The 21,629-nt window shown below is 42.4% G+C and overlaps 1 long non-coding RNA gene across 2 annotated transcripts in view; it reads left to right on the top strand.

The window, feature by feature from the left end:
- Positions 1–4,306: 4,306 nt before the first annotated feature.
- Positions 4,307–21,629, top strand: part of LOC128579721 (uncharacterized) — a 28,949-nt gene continuing 11,626 nt past the window's right edge. The window contains exon 1 of one of the 2 annotated variants that reach the window (XR_008378253.1): positions 4,307–12,992. This is a non-coding gene — a long non-coding RNA (uncharacterized LOC128579721). The remainder of the gene's footprint in view (positions 12,993–21,629) is intronic. The other variant, XR_008378254.1, reaches the window with a different exon arrangement.

Here is a 21,629-nt window from a genome sequence, read left to right as displayed (position 1 = left end):
GTTTTATGTTATCAACATAAACAGATTGTTGAATTTGACACATCTAAAGGTTTTCTTTGTTTATGGAATTTTTTCACAAAGGCATACTTTCAAGATGCTAAAATATGCATCTATAGAAAGTTTTTTTTTGTTTGTTTGTTTTTTGCACAGGAAAATGCTTTTGAATTAGCAACAGGGCAGAAATCCTTGATAGTATTGTTTACGGGATGCTACATGTTTATTCTTACACTCATTTCTAGAATATATCCATATTTGTACTAATTCTATCTTTTAAATTGGGATCTGGAAGATATCTTATCCAATTCATCTCTTTATTAACTGCTAAAGGGACAAGGATGATGTGAGCGGAAAGATTCATGTCATTTTACAAGTATAAATTTTAATAATCGCTTGCATCGCAAAACAAAAACAAGCCTAAGAGCATATAAAACAAAACTTGTTTTGGTATTTAGATTTTTTTTTTTTCATCAGAGCTCCTGCCAGAAGCTGGGAGAAATAATTTAGCTCTGAAATTTTCCCCTCTGCTTTGCTACCCTGTTACTAAGTGACTTTTGATGTTTCAAACATTAAAAACAAACAAAAAGAACTACAGAAGTGTTCCTCACTTGTATCTTTGACCAACTGATATATTCCCCACTTATGTTCTTCTGAGTAATGCTCTAAGCAAGGAAGGCAACCTCTCCCACACCAGGGAGCATGGACTCACTCATCAAACATTTAGCACACACAGCAGGAAGAGGCTTTGCTCTCCAGAGCACTCAGGGCTACATTCTTCACTGTACATCACAAGGTGAACGCTAAGTTCTAGACTTACATACTGACATTCATCATTAGGGACACCAATCGTTACATGACGATGAGCTGTAATTTTTAGGTTTTATGACTATCAAATACACTTTTGAAAGACAGGGAGGTTGGATTCTCCTCGTGCTTAAGCAATTGGCTTCAATCAGTAAATTAGGTGCCCTTAGAAGCTGTATTAAGATAGGCTACAACATTGTATGGTAATTCACAGAAAAGCTGTGTCAATGTTGATGGCATATTCGCACATAAAGGAACCACAGCGATGGGCTTCCTTACTCACCTTCTTGTCATCAGTGAGTAGGTGACTTACTGCCACGTATTTCTGAAATGATGCTCAAATTTTAAATGTAAACTTCGAAAATAGGATTCACATACACGGTGGCCGTAAAATTTAGAATTGCACATGCACCTTATGGTCGCCCTGTCTTTAGGCTTTTGAGAGCCTCCCAGGGACCCCAGCAAGACCTCTTGGGAGTGCCCAGTCCCCTGCATTGCTCTATGCGGGCTCCCCTGGGCTCAGCAGTTCTCCACGGCTGCTCTGGAGGAGAGTCGCTGTGAGGTCTACGGTGGAGGGTGTGGTGAGTGTGTCTGTCTGGGCGTCACATGCCATCACTTCAGCCTGCAGGAAGCCCGGTTTGGACATGAGTCTCATCACAGCTTCTATCAAAGTAGCCCCTTCGTGTCCACGCTGTGCTCAGTCTGGAGACTGCCTGGGAAACACACAGCATCCTCTTCTGTCTTTCTGGCTGCTCACGTATTCCTGGAAGCCTGCTGCGCTCCAGTCTTTTTTCAGTCCAAACTCCCTACAATATTGGCTGTAAACTCACACAAATAAACGTTTTGGTGGTCTCATGACAGGGGATTTGTAGCCCTACTTGTTTTAGCACGTTTCACTATTGTTAATACATCTTGTTTTAAAGGATGGCTAAAGTGCAGGGTGACTATTTGGGTTCTCAAAAGCTAAATAGACCCAGAGGTTTATGAAAATCTTCTTTTGTGATTTTTGTAGTTATGACTATATGGGATGCTTAAAAAATGTATCACCTAGAGATGATGCCTTTAGACACACAGACCATCACAGCAAGTGAATAAGAACTTAAGGGAATCTGTGAAAGATCAAAAATAACAAGTTTGCCATGAAGAGGCGTGGGAGTGTTCCCTCCTCAGTGACTTCTGCATGGTATTTGCATAGAGAGAACTTTAAAAAGGTTACATTTCCTTCCTACTTTCATATTTACTTTGCGTTAAGGTTATAGGATCTCCTTGGCAATGTCGCTGATGCTATTTTTGCAAACTTCAAATCAGTGCTCAAATGTAGTAGAATGGGAATTTTGAGCTACAGCAACAATAAATATATTTTATCTTTGTGACAGTCAAGCTGCAGGATGTCTGAGAGTCAGTGCAAGTTGCTCTTTGCCTTGAACTCTGAAGCAAGAAAGAAACTTATGTTTATACATTTCAGAGGTTTTTGGTTTTGCACTTACTGCAGAGTCAAGTGTAGATATAATCCACTGGAAGCAGTTTTGGCAAAATACCAACTGTGCTTGTTTTTTGATAAGGGGGAAAAAAATCCCTCAACTTTTCATGAACACAAGTCTTTTACCTGGGCTGAAGATACATGGCTTCCATCTGCCAGGCTTTTGATCTAGTGAATCTGTACAGGAAATAAGAGGCACATACATAACCCAGGACAGCTTTCTGATCCATTTCAATGATTGCCCATTCTGAATTTATAGAATGTCTCACAAAAGACTGTATTTATATATTCTTTATTTCTCTCTTCTAAAGATGCACAACTTTATATACTGATTTGAGTGAAATTGTCTAAGAATATTCCAAATCAATCAACCAAAGCTTGTTTAATATGTGCTGTAGTGTTCTCATATTAGATTTCTTTACAAGAATGTTTGATAACAGAACAGTAGGTGTTGGTGTGTCTGATCTATTCTGCTTTTTTTTTTAAACTCACCACGCTCCTACAATGTAAGCTTCTTGAAGGGCAGGCCCACGGGGTGGTATTCACGTTGTTAACCTTGGAACACCTAGCGAAAGACTCTCTAGAAATAAAACGCCAGTTTAGAATTGCATCAACTTTACATTCTGGAAGATGTCTGTCAGTGACTTATCGTTCTTAATACCCATCTGGTTGGGTGGGGATTGGGCATGTTGTACAATTGTTATTTTAGAAATGATGAAATTTAGACTCACAGGGAGTGAGTGATTTATGATACCCCCACATCTTTTACCCCACCCATTTCTTGTGGCCCACAGCTGAACACTATGTTGAGGAGGAGAAGCATTACCCTTCAAACCTGCTGATAAATGGTGTTTGAATTTACAGAGAAGGGTAGTGACAGTTAACAGAGGCCTTCCTGCAGAGACGCAGGACTTCTCCAGCACCAGTGGCTCTGTGATCAGAGTGAGAATCAATCTTTATTCACGACAACTGTGGACAAACCTCGGTGGGATTGGCAATGAGGCTTCCAAGTGGACAGCAATGGAAATGGGTCTCCTGCCCACAGGCGGGCAGCAGGGTGCCTTGGCATATAGAAGAGCTGGCTGTAATCTTTTGGTTCAGCCCTTGGGTTGCTGAACCAGGGGATTCTTTCACTTTAACAATCTTTAACTTTTATCTGGTCTTGTTCACTATAGACAGCGTTACCTCTCTGATAGGCAGGAGGTCGTATTGAGCAGGGATGTGGCACACCAGGCTCATACAGTGAGCAGCACTACCTCGTGTCTTGAGGTGGCCCCTTGTTAGATACTGTCACTTTCTTATCTCTCAGAGTCATTGTTAGGAGCGTAACATTTAGCTGAGGTCCTGTCCGTGGTTCTGTGGGGACTGTCATCACAGTTTGGCTTATGCCCTGGCACTGGACTGTGTGCCGAGACATTTCCATCCAGGTCAACAGTATTTTCTTGAGCACAGACTACATGCCAGGTGACTGTGCTGATGCTGGGAATGAATATGGTGGGAACAGAGGCACAGTCCCCGCCTTCAGGGAACCCTGGGGACCCACAAGAAGAAAGGAATGCCAGTGGAGATAGTGTGATGGACGATGGTCCCACAAGACAGGAACAGCTTTTTCAGCGCATTCCGGATCTTTCTAGTTATCTCAGAATCTCAGATTGCCTCAACCTCTTCATGCTCTTACACGTAGGTCCTGGATTTAGTGGCTCTGAAATATTGTGAAAGTTCATGACCTCTTGGGACCATCGTTTCACCATCTGTGAAATAGAGAAGTTTAAACTGGATGATTTTAAAAAGCCTTTGCAACCCTGAAGTATTGTTATTGTGCCATTGCTACCATTGATCAAAGGTGGAATATGTCCTGGGTACCGGATGGGGCTCTTGAAAGCATCATTTTATTTCATAAATGATTTTTGTGCCTCTGCCATGTAAACTTGGCTACAAGCAACTTAAGGAGGGGTGTGGCAGGTACTGTGGTGAAATCTAGATGACCCTCCAGGGAGCAGGTAGCCTTGTCTAGGTACCTTCCTCAGTTTAGATCTTTTCGGTCCTTTTGGGGACAACTTGCATCACATAAAACATCTATGTTATATTTATATAATATACATATTTCAAGTACATCTTTGTTACTGTTTCAAAATGATCAATTTGATGCTTCAAATAATTTTTCCAAAGTCTGAAACACTGGGCCAGGCGTGGTGGCTCACACCTGTAATCCCAGCACTCTGGGAAGCCAAGGCAGGTGGATTGCCTGAGCTCATGAGTTCGAGATCAGCCTGAGCAAGAGCAAGACCCCATCTCTAAAAAAAATAGCTGGGCTTTGTGGCAGGCGCCTGCAGTTCCAGCTACTTGGGAGGCTGAGGCAAGAGAATTTCTTGAGCGCAAGAGCTTAAGGTTGCTGTAAGCTATGACACCACTGCGTTCTACCAAGAGGGACAGAGTGAGATTCTGTCTCAAAAAAAAAAAAAAAAAAAGTCAAAAAAACCTCTAATGGCAGAAAACACAGTTTTCAAAGCAAAACAGCATCCTTCTATTTGATATACCCTGTTTCCCTGAAAATAAGACAGTGTCTTATATTAAGTTTTGCTCCCAAAGATGTGCTAGGTCTTATTTTCAGGGGACGTCTTATCTTTCCTGTAAGTAGGTCTTATTTTCGGAGGATGTCTTATTTTCAGGGAAACAGGGTAGTCATTTATTTAAAGGAGGAGATACATTTTGAATGCCCCATAGCCCTGCTCTCTTCATCAAAGATTGCTTTTTGCAGTTATTTAAGTGTTTTTGGAGTTGCTGGGTGGCATTATTAGGCAGACTCCATCTTCATCTACCTGCTGGGCATGAGTCCACATTCCTTTCAATGATGTGAGAGCAGGAAAATGAGCAACACATTGCAATAGCTCAAGAACTCTCAGTAGGGGACTAAGAAGGGCTTTTTGATGTCTCATAACCTGGCAATTCAGTTCACGAATGACAGTGACAATATGGCAATCATGACTATCGTGATGGAGGAGATGACGAAGGCCGTGGTGGTGGTGATGATGGTGGCTGATGTGTACTGACTGTCCCAGAATCTTGGGAAATGGATTTGCATAACTATTTCATTTAATGCTCACAACAACTAACTGAAGTAGATGTGAAGATGCCCATTTTACAGGGACAAAACTGAGTGCCAACATCCATGTTCCCCTTGCTCTAGGTCACTCAGTCGGTAACTGGACAAGCTAGAATTTGAACCCAGATCAGTCTAACTAGAGCTTGGGCTTTTAGTTTCCATTCGGTGCTAATTTAAGACCTTGCCAGGATTTCTTTCTAAGAGAAAAAGTGAATCTGCTGTACTATTTTATCTTTAATTCTACAATATTATGATACAATTGAGTTAGTATTACTTTAATATGATCGATCAACGCATTGGAAATTGTCTCAAGTTTCAAACAACCGGAAAAGTAAAATGTTGCACACATGATGTGAACTTTCAACTTTCCCTATTTATTTGTTCCCTGTGTGGGGAGACAGTGTGGTGCAGAGTGTAGAGCCTGGGCTTGGCCTGGTCTGGGCTGGGTCAGAGAGCTGGCCCCACACACTGTAGCCGTGTGTGTCTGGCTTGTCACTCACCCTGTAAACCAGTGGCTCTCCACCTTCCTAATGCCGTGACCCTTTAATGTAGTTCCGCATGTTGTGGTGACCCCCAACCATAAAGTTATTTTCGTTGCTACTTCGTAACTGTGATTTTGCTACTGTTATGAATCATAATGTAAATATCTGATATGCAGGATGGATTTTCATTGTTACAAAGGGGTCACGACCCACAGGTTGAGAACCAATGCTCTAGACCTTGGTTTCCTTGCTTACCAAGTGGGACTAAAGACTTCTGTGTTAAAAGGACATTAGAATGATTGGTAACTGTAAGCTATGAATGTCTACAGTGCTTAGCAAGGAGAGTGCCATGTGGCTCCTGTCAAAAAATGGTAAAAAGATCTTTGGTTCTAATGGCCTTCCCATTTTCCTACTTATACACACCCGTGCCTACCACATTTGTAGGATAAAATTCAACCCTAAAGGCCCTGCCCGATTTGACCCATGTCCAGGTCGCCAGCCTCATCTTTAGCCATTTTCCTTGTCACTGGCTTTTTCACATTGCTAACATGGCCAAGTGTCACCCTTCCACTCCAGAGCCTTTGAACATGTCTTTACCTTGACTGAAAAATAATCCTTCATCTCTGTATTAGCTCAGGATTTTTCCTTGCCCTTGAGGTCTCAGCTTTAGTGTCCCTTCCCTAAGGGAGTCTTCCCTGAATCTCCCAAAGCAGGTTCCCCTTACAAATTCCCAAAGCACCATCCCATTTGGGAGACTCCTCATGGTGATAATTAAATCCTTAGTTCAATAGATAATTAAATTCATTATTCCATGCCTGGCTCCATGTGACTTCCAGCAGGGCAGAGGCTGTGAATCCCAGGTATTTACCCTCAGCCCCAGTCCCTGGGATGGGGTGTGGCTGCTAGTCGGTGTTTGATGAATATTTCTTGAATGAATGAATAAATGCATTGATGATAAAAGGGTTTGCCTGGTTTCAATCCCTTTATATGTCCTGGCCTATTTTTATTACAGAAGTCCAAGTGATGTGAGCTATAGAAACTTTTACCAGAAATTGTTGCCCAACCTTGTACCTTTTTCACCACTCATGAGAGTGAAACTTCCTAGGGGACCATTTGTTACCTGTGGCACTGCAGCCTTGTGCACCAAATGAGCTGCGTCCCACTCCGACCAGTACGCTACACTGGATGATAAAAAGATATCACCTCCCTGAAACAGATGCTTCATTTTACGATGGAAATGGAGGAGCCGAAGCCTGCAGGTGCCGAGCTGACACACGCTCTGCGGAGAATCATTAGAGCCTCCTTAGAGAATGGGGTTTACTCTGTGTTTATTCAGCCCCGGGCAGGAGAAATGGCTGCATCTCAGCTCGATGAGAGGCAGATCACAAAAGGGAGATAGATGGCCAAACAGCTCATCACGATAAGCATATTGTCTTCATTTGAAGGAACCGCCTGACACCCGGGCTAATCAAGAAGGAAAGTGCAATATGGCTAAGCATGGGGGCCAGTCAGTTTCACTCTCCAGGCACCCCTTAAGGAAAAGCTTTCATTTGTTTTCTTAATTAATATTTTAAGGCTACCCAGAACCGTAAGACACATGACTCAGTCACTTCTGAAGTTCCTCTGCTTAGGATTCGTGTTGCTTGAGGAAGGGCTTTTCAAACCTGAAAAGTCTGAGTCACTACCTATTAAACGAGTATTGCAGCCCATGAATGAAGAGGCTTAAGAAGGGCAGCACAATCGATTTGCTGGCTGCTGTGAATCTGCGGTCATGTCTGCCGGTTGATCTGGAAATAGCTACAAACAGCGGCTGTGTCAGGTTTGTTGTGTGGAAACTTGTGGGTCGCTTGCAGGCTCTTGTTTACACTGGCTCTGTCCTCTGCTTCCCCGTCCCGCCTTAACTGAGGTATAATTGTCAAAAAAGATCATGTATTTAAGGTGTACGACCTGGGTTTTTGATACATATATACATACATTGTGAAATGACAATTACCATCAAGTTATTAACATAGTCATCATGTCACATCTTTACTTTTTTTTTCTTTCTTGTGGTCAAAACATTTACGATCTACTGTCTTAGCAAACTTCAAGTACATAATACAGCAACATTAACCGTGTTACTGTGCTGTATGTTAGATCCCCAGAATTTATTCACTGGGCGTAAGGGAAACATCTCATCCTTTGGTGAATACTTGCCTGGTCCCCCTTCTCCCAGGCCCTGGCAGTCACCCTTCTGCTCCTGCTGTTCCTCTGCTTACTCTGGGCCCTCCAGAGCTCGCCTTGGTGAGGACTATAAAATGGATATTCAGCTTAGTGGCCGCTGGCTTCTCAATTGCCCAAAAATTCCAGAAAAGGGATTTGAAGCTTGTGAGGGAGCCATAACAGGTTTGTGAAGGCAGTAGCCTAGCCAAACCCCTCTGATTTTCAGAAAAGCCGATAATGAGCAGTCTGAGTATTTACAGACCAGTGTCACATCCATGTTTTCATTGTGTCCCCTGGGCTTCGCACAAAGAGCTCTAACAACCCTTCTACCCCAGGACTCTTTTCCAGATGTTCTGAAACAACATCAAGTGACCCAGGTTACCCCGGAGAGGCTGATAAAGGTGCATTAATGGAGAGACAGGGTGAGTGAGGCTGAGATCCTCGCTCAGCAGCTTCGTCCTAGATAATCTCTCACCAACGTGGTATTGAATCTTGCTTTTACCTAAGGCATGTTGAGTATGGTTTCTAGAAAATGATAGGTGAAGCGCTGCAAAAGTGAAGAAGAAGCTTAAGCAGTGTAACAATGGATGTAGAAATATTATCATCAGCTGTCGGGATAATAGTATCCGGTCTTTCCCACCTACAAACATAAGCTGTAGGCTTAAGCAGATGAAGACAGCACCGGGAAAGTGTGTGTCTCAGGGTTGAAACAGCGGCAAGGCAAGGGGAAGGGCTTTGCTAGCTCAAAACCCAAACATGCGTCATTTGCTTTTTGTTCTGACTAGAAGGAGAACATCACGATCACAGAACTGAGGCATGCCAAGGCTTTGAGAGACTGCCCTTGGGAGGCAGTATGAGGGCAGACAATTAAGTTCACAAACTCATTCTAGAAAAAGTGCAGCACACCTCATTGCTGAAAATCATTACGGTCACCAGATGGCCAACGGGAGTACTTCTAAGGTGACCTTCGTGGTGGTTAGCAATGAAATATGTAGCACGTTTTCTAGGATGAGTTCGTGAACATAATTATCAGCCTTGCTCATACTAAAACAAGAGAATTCATCCTGTGTAGACAGGAGATTGTTTCGTTCTTTGCGGATGGGGAGCAAATAGCAGAGCAGTCCTTGAGACTGGAAACCAGCTCTTTACCTATGAAATGGAGGCCAGCCATTTCTCAAGGAGAAACAGTATGTTGCCTTCTATTCAGTCATATGAAAAGAGCTACGAATTCCCTCCAAACGTGGGCATCAGGTAGCACGTCCAAATCTGTCAAAGTGGGCTGATTCTTCCACAGCACATTTGCCATGAGTACATGACACTGAGTGAGATAGGTGCCCCCTCCCCAAACTCCAAGGTAAGCAACGTGCCGAAGCCTTGATGTGAAAAGTACTCAACACTCTCCAGTATGTCAATCACCCCATGGCTGCCAGTGCAGAATGCGCAACCCTCCTGGCTTGACTCCTGTTCTCCCTGGTGTGGAACTTGCTGCAGTCATCCTGTGGGGGTCCTTCACACGTGAAAGGGACAGAGAGCCCACGTGAGGGGCTCCTCCAGATCTGGGAATGCCTGCTGGTGGCCCACGGTTTAGCACCCATTTACACGGGACTCGGTTGTATTGCCACACACCACCAGCTAATAGATGACAGTCCCTTGGCTGAGTTCAGAAATAGAGGCCTCATCATCTCGTGCAGAGCTGGGAAGTCTTACTTGGCACTGACATGCTCGTCTAGCTCAAACTCTGGTTTGAAGTACAAGGCCAACTTTGTGGTGAGATGGACGTGCACTTGAGATAATATGGTCCATTCTTCACTTTGGAAATTTGTGGTATAGAATGTCCAAGGTTGGTGATTTCCAGTCAGTTGTCATTGCTGGCGCTTTTTTTTTTTTTTTTAAGAGATTCAGACTTTTATAGGGGTACACATGTTTTGGTTACATAATTTGCTTTCATATGTTTTAAGTCAAGGTTACAGGTGTGCCCTTGACCCGGAATATATGCACTGTTGCATTGGTTAGCTGGGAATGTACCCCGCCCTCCACCCACTCCCACCTACTTAATTTAATTTGGGTTTTGCTTCCATCTATGTGCTTGAGAATTGATGGAATAGTTCCAATTTAGTATTGAATACATGTGGTGTTTGTTTCTACATTCTTGTGATACTTCACTCAGGAGAATGGTCTCCGATTCCATCCAGGTTGTTATAAAAGATACTAACCTAATCAGCATCTTTTTTTGTGGCTGAGTAGTGCTCTATGGAATGCATATACCACAATTTATTAATCCATTCATGTATTGACAGGCACTTGGGTTGTTAACACAACTTTGCATTGTGAATTGTGCTGCTATTAACATCCGCGTGCAAGTGTTTTTTTAATAAAATGACTGCAAGGCCTTTTTTGATTCTTGCCACTAAACTGCTCATAGTTAGAAACATGAGTTCAATTACCCCTACCCTCACATCTTTAACCATCAATGTTGTTATTGGTCATAAAATTAGCTGCTTCCTCTCATTTCAAATCCATTGACAGTTTTGGGTGGTTCGAGGTGAGTGGGTTGAGCAAAGGGAAATAGATGATTTCCTCTGCCTCTTGTGGAGTTAATCTCTTATCCAGATTCTGCTAAAGCATCTCTGTCAACAGCAGACTCTCTTTGTAGTTTAGCAATATAACTGTACAGAAAAAGTTTCTTCTTTAGAACGCTCCAACTCAAAGTCCAAATGATAGATGACTTCCCAATACTGAAGAAGACACTTAAGCACTTATATTTTATTCAACAATTTCTTCCAGTTTGAACAAGACAATCCATTTCTCATGTAAACAGAGGGTAAGCAGGTTATGTATGTATAAACAAAAATGTCTGGCACCTCTTCAAATGTTGGGTTAAAAGAAGGACCTGGAAAACATGTTATAGCTAGAAATATTATTTTACCATGCCCAGCATTCAATATTTGGGGACTTCCCTCCTGTCTGCTCGAATCTCTGTTCTTAAATGTTTTATTTAGGAAGCCATAGTCTTCCCACCCCATCCCTTTACCAGAGAGTTACTGGGATGCTCATATGGCCAAGCTGGCCTTAATCTAGAAAATATTTGATGCTTATCTATCCTGGTAAGTTTCTTTTCCCCCTAAAAAGCTGTAAAACATTTTTAGCTAACATGTTCTGTTCAATGTGGTGCATCTTAACTGCTGAAATGTCAATTCTGTGGCAAATATTTCCAAAGGAAACATTTGCAAACATCTTCAAAAAGAAGTCCTCATTCCTTACTTCCACAAAAATATAGCCAAGTCAGCACATGTGTTTCTGAAATCCTCCTTCCTTTAGAAAAGTCAGCCTTTTTCTTCCTAACTAATCAACAGGAAGAGGTGTATATGGCCATGTTTTCCAACCAGGGTGAAACCTTACATATTTTGCCATAACTACTTGACCACCCCCCCACCCCACCCCGACCGAAGGTGAAAGGGGCTAAAACACCTTTGAGCACAATAGTGGTCTTAGAAATATTGGGACAGGTTTTCCAACTGTCACTGGTAGGTTTTTAGGGAACGGAGACCTGCCTCTTCCATGGGCACCTCTCAAGGCAGCAGTGAGAATCAGAAGTGAATGGTGCTGGCTCTGGTAGTAACAGCATTTGTAGAGACTTGGAATGCTCAGAACTCTGCCCCACATGGAACCTTGCTAGGGGGGTGAGCCCTCCCTAAATCTAGAGAGGAAATGCCGCCACACAGAAAACTTTCATCAACTTCCTTCTGCGCTGTGTGAACATAAGACTCATCTCAGTGAAGTGTTATGAGAAAATTCATGCCTCATCACAAAGAAACAGCTGTGTGTTGCCACAGTCATTAACTTTTGAAAGACGTTAAAGGGATGTATTTGTTTGAAGCCGTCACTTCAACTGGAGCTTCCCCTTCAGCTTTCCTTCTGGCTCTGTAAGTTTTACCTCACTTCTCTCAGAAGAGGTGTGGAAACCAGGACCAGAAATTTATGGCTCCTATTAAGAGCCTGGACGGGTGGACACTACGTCAATAATTATTTCTAGCGAGGCCCTAACAGCAGAGGGAGCATCTTTGTCGAATGGCTTATTTTAACAGAAGACAGATATGCCTGACCTGGGCTTTATGACAGATGTCAAATATATCGAAGGGTGTCGTGAAGCAGATCGCCTTATTGGCAAAGAAATGAAAGACCAGCAGGAAGATGGATGGGAAGCTTCCCCCAGGGTTTTCTCATCTCTGTGCAGGTACGGCGTTGAACCTGAAGGCAGGCCAGTGGGCAGGTGGGAGTGGGGACTTGGATGAGCAGCTTGAGCTCCAGCCAATTCATGAGATTTGGAAAGAAAAGCCCCTAAAAGCCCTGGAGGGTGACAGAAAGCTGGGTGGGGGGAGTGGGGAGAGCAGGGTGGCTTCCACAAGAGCAGCTGGAGACCAGGCCACCAGAGGAGTTGTAGAGAGAGAGAGAGAAAACACACTATCTTATGTGCTTCATCCTAGGTGCCTGCTTAGAAATACTCATTCCCTAACCTTCTTTCTTGAGCTCACTTCAACAAATACTGGTACTATGTGCTGAGTGCAGTGCCGGGTATGGAGGGGACAAGTAGAGAAGACACAGGGTCCCTGCTCCAGTCCCCACTTCTGAGTTTTCCTTCTGAGTTTTCTCCCTTAGCATCATGGGAGGACACCAGGTCGTGAGGATTTCTTAGCTGCTGGGTAGCCTGGGGCAGGGTGTGTGCACTTCTCTGAGCCTCATTTGTCTTACCTAGGAAGAAGGCTTCTTGACCTCCTTCGTGGAGTTGAGAGGATTGAACAGGACAGCATCCTGAGGCTTGGACTGTAGCAGGTGTGGGAAGGCAGGGGACAGGAGCTCATCTCCTCTGAGTGTGTGAGACACACACTTTGTGTGGCTCTTCCACTCCCTACAGCAGCCTTGGGAGGTAAGTACTTCAGGCTGTCCCCGGGTTACAAACAAGATAGGTTCTGTAGGTTTGTTCTGAAGTTGAACTTGCATGTAAGCTGGAACAGGTGCCTATACCTACTGCCTATAATAGCCGCCATTCATAAGGGTGAGCTGGAGGCCAGTCAGATGTTTATAACTCAGGGACTGCCCGGATTATGATTCCGGTTAAATCAAGGAAGAAGTAGAGACACTGTTTAAAAAGTAGCCTCTACAAAGGTGAGCAGATGCAGAGACTATAAAAGGGGGAAGCGCCCACCGCGAGTCTATTGGCTTTTTATCCCCAAAAGACTGTTTCCCGGGTAATTGCTATCACACTTTACTAAAATGATCTTCTTAGATTATAAGCTCCCTGCATCCCTGTACCTGGGTTTCCTTTGTCAGATAGCATTAGCAGGAACTTTGTGCCTCTTGGGAGCAGATCAGTAACAAAATGACAGCCCTCCCTTGAGGCTGGTGTGCCGGGCACCAGGGTGTTGGGATTGGAGGGGGCAGAACATGATGGCTTTCAGCTGCCCCTTCACCTGGGCCCGTGCCTGGGCACTGCCTACACAACTCCAGCACCCAACCTAGTGGCCCAAAACACGTACTCACTCAATGTTTTCAAACTCAGTTTATTATAGTCACTGTCACATGTAAAATGATGACATATATTTTCTTTTTTTTTTGTAGAGACAGAGTCTCACTTGACATATATTTTCAAAGAGATTATTTAGTCATTGGAAAGACATAATAGATAAATTACTAAAAAAAATGTACAAAGTCACCACAACAGTATATTCTTGTCCTCTTAAAATATTTCTTCCTTTTTCTGAGTCAATCTTGGAAAACAGTTGTATTTTATTCCCTCTGGGTTTGTTGGGTGTAAGCCATTAAGAGTTTTGTTGGGTGGCGCCTGTAGCTCAGCGGATAGGGCGCCGGCCACATACGCTGAGGCTGGCAGGTTCGAACCCAGCCCAGTCCAGCTAAACAACAATGACAGCTGCAACAACAACAACAACAAAAATAGCTGGGTGTTGTGGCGGGCGCTTGTAGCCCCAGATACTCGGCGGGGAGAGCGGGGCTGGGGCAAGAGAATCACTTAAGTCCAAGAGTTTGAGGTTGCTGTGAGCTGTGATGCCATGGCACTCCACCAAGAGTGACATAGTGAGACTCTGTCTCTCTCTCTCACACACACACACACAAAAAAAAGAGACAGAGAGAATTTTGTTTGTTTATTTTGTTGTTGTGGTTTAGAGACCAGACCAGAACTACAGTTATGAGAAAAGTATGGAGAAACTGAGGTGGCACAAATGATTAAAGAAGGATATTTTTGTCTTTATGCATATGAGATTCTCCAGAAGTAGGCAAGGGAGACAAAATAGAGAAACTGAGGAAAGTGCACAGGGAAAGTTAGTTGTGTTACAGAATACGGGTGGTTTGAACTATTTTTCCTTTTGCCTACTTTTTAAAGATGGTTTAGATGCTAAGAACAAAAATTCTTAGTAAATGGAAGAACCATACCATCTTCTGTTGTGTTGGGATTGTAGTTTTGCCCCATTTCGCAGTAGTGTTATGAAGAGGAATCTTTAGAATGATGATCTTGTTTGCTTCCCATTTTTTCACCTTGCCATAATGGGCTTTAGTCACTTCTTTTTTTTCTTTTTGAGACAGAGTCTCACTATGTCGCCCTGGGTAGAGTGCTATGGTGTTACAGCTCACAGCAACCTCAAAGTCTTGGGCTTACACGATTCTCTTACCTCAGCCTCCCAACTAGCTGGTACTATAGACACCTGCCACAATGCCCGGCTATTTTTTTGTTGCAGTTGTCATTGTTGTTTAGCAGGCCTGGGCTGGGCTCGAACCTGCCAGAACTTGGTGGCTGGCACCTTACACAGTGAGCTATGGGCACTGAGGCAGGCCTGGCCACTTCTACATACACAATGGACACTGTTAGAGGGGAGGTAAGATGTAAACCATTTTCACAAGGTTTAATCTTGCAAACCAACTGCCAAAGAGGTCAAATGCTTTTTCTAGGGAGCACAAAGTATAAATGTCCTTAGAAGGAAAATAAGTAGGATCTGATTTTATGTAAAAGAAGAGGAAATCAGGAAAAGTTTAAATGAAAAACAGGAGTTGTGGCTGGTCGCAATGGATGGCTCATGCCTGTAATCCTAGTTCTCTGGGAGCCTGAAGTGGGAAGATCATTTGAGGTCAGGAGTTCGAGACCAGCCTGAACTAGAGCAAGAACCTGTGTCTACTAAAAGTAGAGAGATTAGCAGAGCATGGTGACACATGGCTGTAGTCCCAGCTGCTCAAGAGGCTGAGGCAGGGGGATCTGTTGAGCCCAGAAGTTTGAGGTTGCTGTGAGCTATATTGACGCCACTGCACTCCAGTCCAGGTGACAGAGTGAGACGCTGTTTCAAAAAACAAAACAAAACAAAGACAAAGACAAAGAACAAAACACAAAACTAATAGAAGCAAAACCAGAAAAACCAAGAATCTCTCTGGATAGGAAGCAGCGGCCTTCAGTAAGATCCTCAGGAAAGCCTTTGCCCCCACACCCCCAAGTAAAAGGGTAACTCACTGAAGTCCTCTGTCTCTTAGGCTGGAGTCACGTATCAAAGGAGGAATGATTTTTTGAATCTAGAATCTAGAAATGAATCTAGAAAATGTAGCACCTATCACTTAGCAGAAGGAGGAGCACATGGCTTTTCAACTGCAAGAGTATTTTACACATTCATATTCTTTTCTCTTCATTTCGACTATTTTTATCCCCTTTGCTGCTTTTATTTCCCCTTGAATTTGTATTACATTTTTTACTTGTTCTTAGGGGTGAGAGATTCTCAGAGGTTTAATTGAGGTGTAAGAAGCTACAAATAAAAAAGTTTCAGGGTGGGAAGGAAGTTGCCATTGCTTCATTGAACTAAATGATGGTTTATCTCAAATACTTTTTTTCTCCCATCTTGAAGAAAAATATACTTTTCTCCTCCCAGAAGCTCTAAGTCTCAAAGGCCTTTATTAACTTGATCTGTGGGAATTGTATTTTAATTTTTTCCATAATCATCGTGCAAATTGATCATGATTATCTCTGGAAGGGAAAGTAAGTGAAGCGAACCAATGGCCTCATGAACTCCAAGGCTAGGGGGACGCACATTCCTGAGAGCTGATGTCTTTACCCCACTGCAGTCCGGGCCTGCATTGTGCAGAACTTGGTCCAGTCCCCAGTGGAAGCTGTGGATTGCTCCCTGCCTGGCCAGCTTAAACTGGCTTATACATTTTACTCCCTTACAAAACAACAGGGGAATGATATGGAAAGTCCCAACCTCCCACTCAATTCCAGCCAGATGTCTCAGTCTCCTATGACAGAGCCACATCATTGATGCTCATGTCTTGTCCAAACCTTACCTTAATGGTTTTGAGGTCTCAAATGGCTAGACTTTGGGCAACAAATTGAAGAAGTCAGCATTAAAATGTGTGGCTCAGATGCATAATTCTGAATGCTGTTTTTCTGAATCATGAAGGCTTTCAAAGAACGTATGTTAATTTTAATTTAAATGGAGAATGGCAGAGACAAATGGATCCGTCCAAAATAGACTTAGTAACAGATTTTTGAGTTGGTTATTAATTTTACGTAAGTGGTTCCTCTCTTTATTTTTGTAAACTAACATTCAGTAGAAATCAGCACCAAATACAATGCACTTTCATTGATTGCCTGCTATGTGCCAACTAAGGTGGTAAATGTTTTCTAATGCTGCCTTATTTATCTTCAACTTACTGATGAGGAAAAGGAAGTGTGAAGAGGTAAAGTAGCTTGCTAGCTGGAAATTGGCAGAGTCATTTACAGATCTGTCTCATCATTAAAAAATATTTGATGCAACTCTTTGAAATTCAACATCTTGAGAGCAATGTAGAACTAGTGACTATTTCTCAGTGGACCTTATCCTACCAGTGAGTGGTAAGGAAGTACCGTTATCTCTTGGAGGCACAGGGTACTGTAAACCTCTGCACAGTGGATGTCTAGACCATGCCTGTTATGCAATAATACCTTTCATTGATTAACTATACCTCATTGATTAAATATCTCACTTCCTTTTTTGGAGAAGACTGCCTTTTTCTAAAGAGGTACATAAGCAGGTGAATACACATGAAGCTGGGGCAGAGGGAGTAATAACAAACACTGGATGGACTAGTCAGATGAATCCAGCCTTCCAAGACAGAGCAGGGACACAAGGACATCTCTCTTTGGACAATTCTTTTATCTCAGCTGCAGCAAGAGCACAGGTTGCATGTTCTGTAATGTCACTTCTATGTCTCTGGAGAAAGTTTATATAAATATGCATTTGTACCTACTCTGTGTGGTATTGAATCAGAATACAATGAAATCTACCTTCTATCAGTATTGGTTGAGTATCTACTAAATGCTGGGAATTGTGTGAGGTACAAAGATGAAGGGCCTAGTAATCTTGTAAGAAAGACGCACTTAGGAGAAAAAAATGCCTGCAAAATTAGAAAGAGGACTCGTTACAAGGGGCTCACAAAGGAGTGACTGGGGGAAGGCTTTGAGCAGGCAGTGGAGTGGAGGCTTGGTCTTGAAGTCATTAATGAAAATTCTTCTGATTGAAAAATTGGGGAAAACGCATCGTATTTTGAAGGAACTTTATGCTCAACAAGGACAAAACAAGAACATGTCATTGTCTTGGAAACAGTAATAAACACAGTGTCATTGGTTTAGGAAAGTGGTGCTCCGTGAAGCACTGGCACCATGGTTAACTTATTGGTGGGAGGGTTTCTCCTCCCACTGTGCTTAGAAGAATACGGATTCCTTAAGATAGCAATTGAGATTGTCTAGAGAAAAGGGGGGATTTGGGGTCTAAATGAAATGTAAACACTGGGGTAGGTCAGTTACCTGGTGTTCTTTCCTGCAGGACTTCTCAGAGCCTTTAATATGCTATTCCACATCATAAATTTCCAAGAGTTTATCTTTCCCTTTTCACAGTGCATGCAGGGGTTTGTGGATCTCAGCTTGAGTTATGTTGCTTTAAGGTAGAGGCAGCTGCCAATAGTCTTTAGAAAGTAGTGATTGCTGTTTCAGAAAGGTAACCTTGGGCACCTTGGAGGAGGAATGCCATTGATGACAACCTGGACCCAAGGCAACCTCTGCCTGATTAACTATACCTGTCACTGAAAAAATCTGTCTTTCTCTTTTGGAGGAGACTGTCTTCTTTTACAAGGTACACATGCAGGGTGTTAAAATCTGGGCAAAAGAAAAAGAGGGTCAGAGTTAAGGCCATAAAGATGGAAAGGAGGGGATGGGATGGACAGATACATAGAGGGTAGAATGGATACTCTGCAACCATAGGGACGGTATATGGGGAAAAAAGATTTGAAGATTATGCCCAAATTCCTAGTTAGGAAGCATGGACATTGAAGAATAAGTTTGGGTAGAAAACGAAGACTTTATTTTGCAATAATAATAATAGATGAGGAACATAAATCTGGAGGAATAATTTTAATTTGGGACATATTATAATTGGCCTGCTCATAAACCATACAGATATAGCTGGTCACCTCATAGCCAACAACTGATGACCCGAGGCTGGAGCTCAGGGCACACAGGAACAGGATTTTGTTTTTCCGTGTTGTTTCAGGTGACTCTTTGCTCTCTTGCAGTGTCTTAGGGGGTGATCATAACTAGTATCAAATGTTGCTTGGAAATGAAAGTATAGAAAGTATAGAGAGTTGTGTTTTATGGAAAGTTGAATGCAAGTTATTCAATAATTATGTTCATGGAGATACTAGCACAGCAACAATATGTCAGAAAAGGCAACCAAATAAAAAAGGAAAGATAAAAAAGACGCAACACCTGCTCAATTTGCTTATTATCCTAAGCCTAGAGAAGATATTACAAGTGGCCAGAGGACGAATGTCAGGATTTTGAAATTTTGCTTGCTCTGAGGCAAATTACACAACTTTTTAAAGGTTAGATTTTCTCATTTGTAAAATATAATTTGTAGACTATTAGTATCTTCCTCATTAAGGAATTGTGAGGTTTAGCCAGAGTTAGATAAAAAAATTACTTACTGACTTTTGAATGTATAAAATAAATTTCTTTAGGAAATAATGTATGCATTGTGATCTCTTTAATAAATTTTACTATCACGTTATTTGATTTCCAGTTAATACCAAATAATGTTCTGTTTATTTGCATTGCAAAAATCAAGCTGGTTTGAATTAAAGATGTGTGAAAAACTCTTGAGTTGGCAAAATATGTAACACTTCCATCAATTAAAAATAGGTAAGATGTGTTAAAAATAATGAAAAGTTCATACTTTAATTGAACTGGCTTTTTCATAAACCTATATTTTTATGAAGCTTAATGAAACAAAAATTGAAATGGTGCCCATTATGAAATCTGTGTTAATTGTTATTATTCCCATAAAGGTCACATGATTTTTAAAAAGTTTTGCAGTTATGCCAACTAGAAATGTACACTACCAGCCTTTCATATTCTCTGGATTTATTTTTGGTAATAAAGGTTAATATTCACTTTGGCAAACAAAACCCTTGCTAAATTGAAAACTTCCTTTAAACACACTAGAAACTAGAAGAACCTAAGATTGCCAAAATTGCGGGGTATTTTTGTTAATCTAACAAAACTCTCTTTGTTCTTCCTGGCTTCATCAAGAGTAAGACTGTTTCTCTGCTTACCTCCAGTGCCGTCATAATCTTAAACATCATTGTGCTAGAAGGCACTGCAATATTAATTAAAAATACAGTCTAATTATTTACCCTAGTTGGTTCATACAAACCTCTATAGTATAATCAGTGGACTCCCTTAAGGGGTTTCTTGGTTTTCGGAGTGAAATAGGAAGGTTTGTGACTGACGTGTACTTGGTTCAGGAGTGTAATTAAGTATAACCTACAATTCACCTTTAGGTCACTAGATCAAACGTAACTTATCTGGGCTATGTCCAAAGGTCTGTGCTGCTGTTGACCGAGTGCTGACGGCGGCATACATACATGAGTAGAACTTTTAATTTACCTCCAGGCGTCTCCAAGAACATTCCGGGTGTTTCTCAGAGACAGAGGGAAATCAGAGGGCGGCCAAATAAGGTCATCGTTTTAGACAGTCCCCAAGACAAAGTACCACGAGCCAAGCTTAGGAACTGCTCAGATGGCTGGAGGTGTTTGGTGACAACCTCTTCCCACTTCTGGCCTTAGCACTAACCTAAAGTTAGTTGCAGAGGAATCTTTTCTAGCTATTAGAGGTGTGGTGTGAAGACTCCTGGGTGCGGCTGGGGCTGAATCATCAGGGAGATCACCCTCAGGATGCAAAGCGGGGAAGGGTTTTCAGGACCTGCAAAATCATATCCACCTTAAAAATTTCATGTCTTTGGGCTTATCTAGACTCCTAAGGGAGAGTTTTCTTTCTGTCAGAGACTCCAAGGGTGCCTTGGTCTCCTTAACAAATATGTTTTAGCAAGAGTGACAATAACAAAACTGGTTTAAAGGCACTAACCCCTCTACCCACACACACACCTTAAAATGTAAATCAGTGTCTGAAAGCCCCGCTCAATTTGAAATGCCAAACTGGCTGGCCTGAGGAAGACCAGGAGAGCAGTGCAACCCAGCACGGTGATAAAAGAGTTTGGGGAAATGGCCAAGGGCAGTAAAAATAAAATAATGTTTGGTTCATTAGAACTGGGAGTAGCTGAACTCTGCATTTGTTGAGAGACATTATGGGAAGTGAGAGGAAAAAACATTTGGGCTAGATATGGAAGGCTTTGAGTATCTTGAATGTTCCTTTGAAATTTAGATAGTCAATGGTGAAGTAGGTGGATCACTACGAAAGTTCTGAGACAGACTTTGTTTCTGGTCCATTGTTTCGCTTCCAAGAAACACAGTCAACAGAACCTTTCTGATTCAGCCTGCAAGTGTCAACTCGCTTGGCTTATCTTTGTGGGTTTTATGTTTCTTGATTTTTTTGTGTGTCTCAAAACTTTCATAACGACCCATGTATTACCTACACAGGCAACTCATCAGGAGGTCTCAAGACCTCCAGAATTGGGTGGAAACAGACATGTACTTTGACATTTCTACTTGAATCCAAATTGAACTTTGGGCTAAGTTAAGAGTTCAGTGTAGGAATGGACTAACTGTTTCATGGTTTGACAGCTATCAGCAGTCAGGATGGTCAGAGAGGACGCTGAAGGTTTACGTGAGGAGGGTGGCAGATGATGCCTCCCTGGGGGTGGTCTGGGTATAGGAAAAAAGGATAAGCAAACCAGGAGCTTTTGGGTTTCTGCCTGCTGAGAAGTGACAAATAGAATCCCAGCCAGCTGGAAGGTCTGATTCACAGAAACATGAGAAGTCACGTGATATATGAAGTCAAACACAAAGGGCTACATGTATAGTTGCAAGGTTTTATTTTATAACGTGTTAATCTTGATACTGGGAGACTGGACTGGATGTTGATGGAATCTGCTAGAAAGCAGGCTAAAACACATCACATCTGTTTCTGTGGAAAAGACATCCGTCCCTCCATTCACTCAAAAGTATTTCTTGAGCTTCTACTAAGTGCTAGTTACCCAGACAAATGAAAAACAGGCCCCTGCCCTTGAGGAGTTTATGGTCA

The sequence above is a fragment of the Nycticebus coucang genome, chromosome 2 (assembly GCF_027406575.1).
Source record: "Nycticebus coucang isolate mNycCou1 chromosome 2, mNycCou1.pri, whole genome shotgun sequence".
NCBI classification, from domain to species: domain Eukaryota; kingdom Metazoa; phylum Chordata; class Mammalia; order Primates; family Lorisidae; genus Nycticebus; species Nycticebus coucang.
This window is presented reverse-complemented; position numbering and strand designations above follow the sequence as displayed.